We start from the raw sequence: 6,000 nt of genomic DNA on the forward strand, positions 1-6,000 counted from the left end.
GCCCTGATTGGGGGGGGGGGGGGTGACAGGTTCCCTTTAATCAGACTAAAGGTGTAGCTGTCACTCAGGACTGTCTGGAGAAAGCGCTTAAAGCATTTGGAGAATCAGCAGCTAAAACTGGAGAGATCATTTGATAGGATGCAAATTTCTATTGACAGGGCCAGTTTTAGTCAAAGTGGGGTCCTGCGCAAAAGTTTAAAGTAAGGCCCCAAATGCTCACTTATTGCACAATCATACAGAAACATTTCGGCTGTATTCACACGCGCTGAGTTCAGGCCCCTAAACAAGCCTCTTTAGGGTATGTGCAGATGTTCAGTAATTGGCAGCACTTTGGACACAGCACAAGTCCGCTTCGTCCAAAGCGCTGCTGTATATTGAATGCAGGATGATTCTACATGTGTTCATTGAACCGTGCCGATTCACTGCATCCAATAAATTGTACAAGTGACATTTATCTTGCGGAGATTCGTGTCTCTGCAAGATAAATAGACATGCTGCGGTCTGCAGAGACACGCCGCATGTCCGTCTCCACAGGATTCTGTGCACGTAGAGTGGGCATGGGATTTCTTAAAATCCCATCCACTATGCTGCACATGTACGCAGCAGCGTCCAATATGCAAATATGCATAGTTTATTGACCGTGTGCACCTACCCTTACTCCGGCTGAGGAAGTATGATTGGTACAGATTGTCCTCGATACAGTATAATGCAGGTCCCATATAATACATATAGTAAAATGCACTCCCCATGGTCCATGATAGAGTATACTGCAGCCCCCCTCAGAGTATAATGCAGCCCCCTCCCACACACAGTATATTGCAGCTCCTTCAGAGCATAATGCAGCACACTCAGAGTATAATGCAGCCCCCAAAGACACAGTATAGTGCAGCCCCCACAGCATAATGCAGTCCCCCCACACAGTATAATGCAGCCCCCTGAACACACAGTATAGTGCAGCCTCCACACACAGTATAGTGCAGTCCTCACACACACAGTATAGTGCAGTCCCCCATACACAGTATAGCCCAGTCCCTCCACACACAGTATTATGCAGCCCCCACACACAGTAGCGCAGTCCCCCCACATACAGTATAGTGCAGTCCCCCACACACCTTAAAGTGCAGCAGACACAACACAGTATAGTACAGACACAACACAGTATAGTGCAGTCCCTCCACACAGAATAGTGCAGACACAGCACAGTATAGTGCAGTCCCTCCACACACAGTATAGTGCAGAGACACACACATACAATACTTACCTCTTTCCCTTGCTGCTCTGATTTCTGCAGAGCATCTCAGCGTCTTATCAGCTCCACTGCTGGAAAACGCTGAGTCACAGGCAGAGGTAGAGTGAAGGGAGAGGGAGTGTCACATGACGCTCTCTCCTCCATCACTGCTTTCAACTATATCAGCAAGTATGATGCCGATAAATTGAATGCACGATGCAGGCAGGTGGCGGGGCCAGGCCCCTCTTACTCAGGGGCACCATAGCGGCCACTTGGTGTGCCGCTATTAGCAGCACACCACAGGCTGGGGGCCCCTGGAGGAGTGTGGGCCCTAGGCAACTGCCTGGTCTGCCTGCCCCTAACGCCAGCCCTGTCTATTGACAACACTAACCACAAAATGGAAGAATTTGGAGCTAGAATTGCCCATTTTGAAGCATCCAATGCTGATATAGTTGATGAACAAAAGGATTTAAGAGTAGAACGGATATTTCTAAGTTAAAAAATTGCAGACTTGGAAGACAGGAGCAGAAGAAATAACATTAAATTGAGGGGTATCTCCAAAAATATAAATTCTGATATCCTCCCTTTTGTCCAAGATCTTGTTAAAACAACACTACTGGATCTGCTTCGAAAAGCTGCCATAGACAGAATACAGTCTCACAAAACCAAGGAATATCACTACAGATTCACCAAGAGATCATCACTTCCAGACCAAAGAAAACATGACTTACTACACTGGAGATAACCATCAATTACCAGCGCCATTCCAGGACATAAAAGTGTTCTCAGACTTTTCCAAGGAATTTATGAACTTACGCAAGTCCTTTGGGGAGTTCACAGCATTCCATAGGAGAGAGGGAATCTCTTACAGATGGGGGTTACCTACAAAACTTCTGATTATGTACCAAGGTAAAATCAACCCAATTCATTCTCCACAGGAGACAAGAGACTTTCTAAGACACATTGGCAAGGAAGCTCCACCATTATTCATCAGAAGAAACCCTACATCCAAATGCTGAGGCCTTGGGCCCATCCTACAGAATTGTGGATGTCCTATTCATTTTTCTATATTTAACATCTTTATTTTCTTGTTTTATTTTTGCTCTTAAATTTTGAGGGTCCATGAAAGCTGATACTTGTTCTATTCAGTTCCTTTTTATTGTCATCAGCATTCTCCTGTCGGACCTTAGGCCAAAACGTTCCCAAGTGGTGAGTGCCACTTGGCATCACCTGAAGTTCTTTTGTCAACTTTACAATTGTACTTTTAATTGTGTACTAGTTATATAGTGTACTTTGCCTTTATATTTTGATAATATTAGTTGTTTAAACTCCTTTTACTGCCTGTGGTTTCACCCACCTAACTCAGTGTATTCTGTTCTATATACTGAGTGCTTAATACTGACTGCTTGAGAGGTAAATAATACCATATATACTCGAGACCCCTAATTTTGCCACAAAAAACTGGGAAAACTTAATGACTCGAGTATAAGCCTAGGGTGGAAAATGCAGCAGCTACCTGTAAATGTCAAAAATAAAATTAATTGAGACATCAGTAGTTTAAGTGTTTTTGAATATCCATATTGAATCAGGAGCCATATAATGCTCCATACAGTTCATGATGCGCCCCATAAGATGCTCCATATTAAAATATGCCCCATACAATGCTGCACAAATGTTGATTATGACCCCATAAGATGCTCCATACAGACATTTGCCCCATATAATGCTGCACAAATGCTGATTATGGCCCCATAAGATGCTCCATAGAGATATTTGCTCCCATATAATGCACATGGCCCCATAAGATGCTCCATAGAAATATTTGCCCCATATAACCCTGCACATGGCCCCATAAGATGCTCTGTAGAAATATTTGCCCCATATGCTGTTCCTGCGATAAAAAAAAATCACATACTCACCTCTCGTCGCTCAGGCCCCCGACACTTGCTATATTCACCTGTCCCTCGTTCCACCGCTGGGCGCAGCTGCGTCTTCTCCGTCCTCTGCACTGACTGTTCAGGCAGAGGGCGGTGCGCACACTAATCGCGTCATCTCACCCTCTGACCTGAGCGTCACTGCAGAGGACACAGAAGACACAGCGGCGCCGACGGTGGAACGTGGGACAGGAGACTATGCCCCCGTTATACTCACCTGCTCCTGGCACAGTCCCTGCATGTCCCTGGTTCTTCGGGCTCTGACATCTTCCTGTGTTGAGCGGTCAAATGGTACCACTCATTACAGTAATGAATATGCGGCTCCACCCCTATGGGAGTGGAGTTGGGTCCATATTCATTACTGTAATGAGCGGTACCATGTGACCGCTCAACACAGGTAGAAGCTGTCAGCGCACGGAGAACCAGGGACCTGCAGGGACCGTGCCAGGAGCAGTTGAGTATTATTAGACAGCTGCGGCTCCCCCTTCCCTGCCGACCCCTGGGAATGACTTGAGTATAAGCCTAGAGGGGAAATTTCAGCCTAAAAAATGGGCTGAAATTCTCAGCTTATACTCGAGTATATACGGTAAGATGGAGACCAAGTTTCCTTCCTTAAATGTAAGAGGTTTAAATAGCCCACAAAAAGACATACCATATGGAACAAAATGAAAAAAATAAGAGCCGACATTGTCAGCCTGCAGGAAACCAAATTTGCCCACAACAATTGCCCGCAATTTGAAAACTCCAACTTCCCACATATTACTCTCGCTAACAATACTAAAAAAAAAACAGGAGTCGCCATTTTGATAAAAAATTAAATCACGTTACAACGCCCTTGGCCATGTTTACTCATCCTAGTGTCTGTGGTGAAATGCACCCTGGCAGACATAGCTTTAGTCAAGGAATGGGTGATGTTGTCTGTGACATGCTGGTGTAGCACAGGCACAGCTTTCTTAGAAAAGTTATAGCCACTGGGCAATTGGTACTGGGGGACCGCAACAGCCATTAGCTTTCAGAAACCATCTGTATCTACCAGGCTGAAAATAGAATTAGTCTTACCGGTAATTCGATTTCTAGGAACCTTCCACGACAGTCACCTTGGAGGTTGTCTCCCCGCCCTAGTGGGGGACAAGAAACACAAAGAGATTAAATAACCCTCCCCTTCCTGCCATCTCCAGTGTTTTTTCTGGCCATACTAGCGTGAATAGTTACCACCAAAGTGCAGGAATCATCCAATTAATATCAGAGAGGGAGAGAAATTAGTGCTGTTGTGGAAGGTTCCTACAAACCGAATTACCAGTAAGACTAATTCTATTTTCTCTAGTCACCTTCCACGACAGTCACCTTGGAGTTATACCAATCATAATTTCTTTAGGGAGGGACTACGGCCTGTAGAACACATCTGCCAAATGTCAGATCCCTGTCGAAATTTAGTCTGTAGTGTCTGATGAAAGTATGTACAGAAGACCAGGTGGCGGCTCTGCATATCTGCTCAGATGATGCGTTCCCTCTTGCTGCCCATGATGTGGAATGTAGATGTAGAATGGGCTTTCAGCAAGATCGGTGGAGGGTGATCTTTTTGCCGAGTATGCAAAGCAGATGGCCTGCTTAATCCAGTTTGCAATTGTGCTCTTAGCTACTTTCCTTCCTTTATTCTGTCCTGAGAACTGGATAAAGAGATTTTGGTCGATCCTCCAAGCCTTGGATTGCTCCAGGTAGTGGAGGACTACCCTGCGGACATCCAGGGTGTGGAAGATTTCCTCCTTCGCATTGGAAGGATTTGGGCAAAATGAGGGCAATATGACATCCTGACCCCTATGAAAATTCAAAACGACTTTGGGCATAAAGGCGGGATCTAGACGCAGGACTATACTATCTGAATTTAAGGATAGGAAGAGTTCTTGAACAGACAGGGCCTGCAAATCTCCTATGCGCCTAGCCATGGTAATTGCCACAAGGAACACAGTTTTAAGCGTTAGGATTTTAAGGGGTAATGAAGACAAGGGCTCAAAGGGTGGCTGAGTTAGACTATTGAGCACTAAATTTAGATCCCAGGGGGAACCCGACTAGGGAGTCTAGGACGTAATCTGCTTACAGAAGTCATGCATCCAGCGGTGGCCAGCCAGGTCCTGGTCAAAAAAAGAACTAAGGGCCGATACCTGAACCTTTAGTGTACTCGGGGTGAGCCCTAGATCTAAACCCTTCTGGAGGAAGTCCAGGATTTGAGCAATGTTGGTGTGGAAAGGGTCAGGGACACTGAGAAGACACCAGGAAGAGAGCTTCTTCCACACTTTGCCATAGATAGCATTGGTCACAGGTTTTCTACTCTTTTGGAGAGTTTGGATAACCCTGTCTAAGAGGCCCCTGGCCTTTAAGATGTCGGTCTCAGTCGCAAGGCCGCCAGGTTCAACTTTTTGAGTCCTGGGTAAAGAAGGGGACCTTGAAAAAGGTTGAATCTTTGAGGAAGAAGTATGGGACCTTCTTCAGCGATGTCCCTCAAGGCGCTGTACCAGCTCCGACCCGGCCACGTTGGGGCAATTAGGATTGTCGTGACTTTGATCAGATCTTCTGCAGAGTCTTTGACAGCATCGGAATTGGTAGAAAGGAGTAAGCCAGGTTGAAGGTTCATGGATGAATGTAAAATCTTAATAACAATAAAATATTGATCACTTAACGTATATACAGAGTTAATTAATGAGCCAAAGCTTTAGGTAGTGTGTGAGTGAGATATTCTGAGGATTTTGGCTTAGCATCTATCCTCTGCATGTCAAAGCTAAAGGTTACTTGTCAAAGTTGGAGCTATAAGTGGTTAACTATAGTTACTTGTAACTAACACAA

This window comes from Ranitomeya imitator, chromosome 2 (assembly GCF_032444005.1).
Source record: "Ranitomeya imitator isolate aRanImi1 chromosome 2, aRanImi1.pri, whole genome shotgun sequence".
Classification (NCBI taxonomy): domain Eukaryota; kingdom Metazoa; phylum Chordata; class Amphibia; order Anura; family Dendrobatidae; genus Ranitomeya; species Ranitomeya imitator.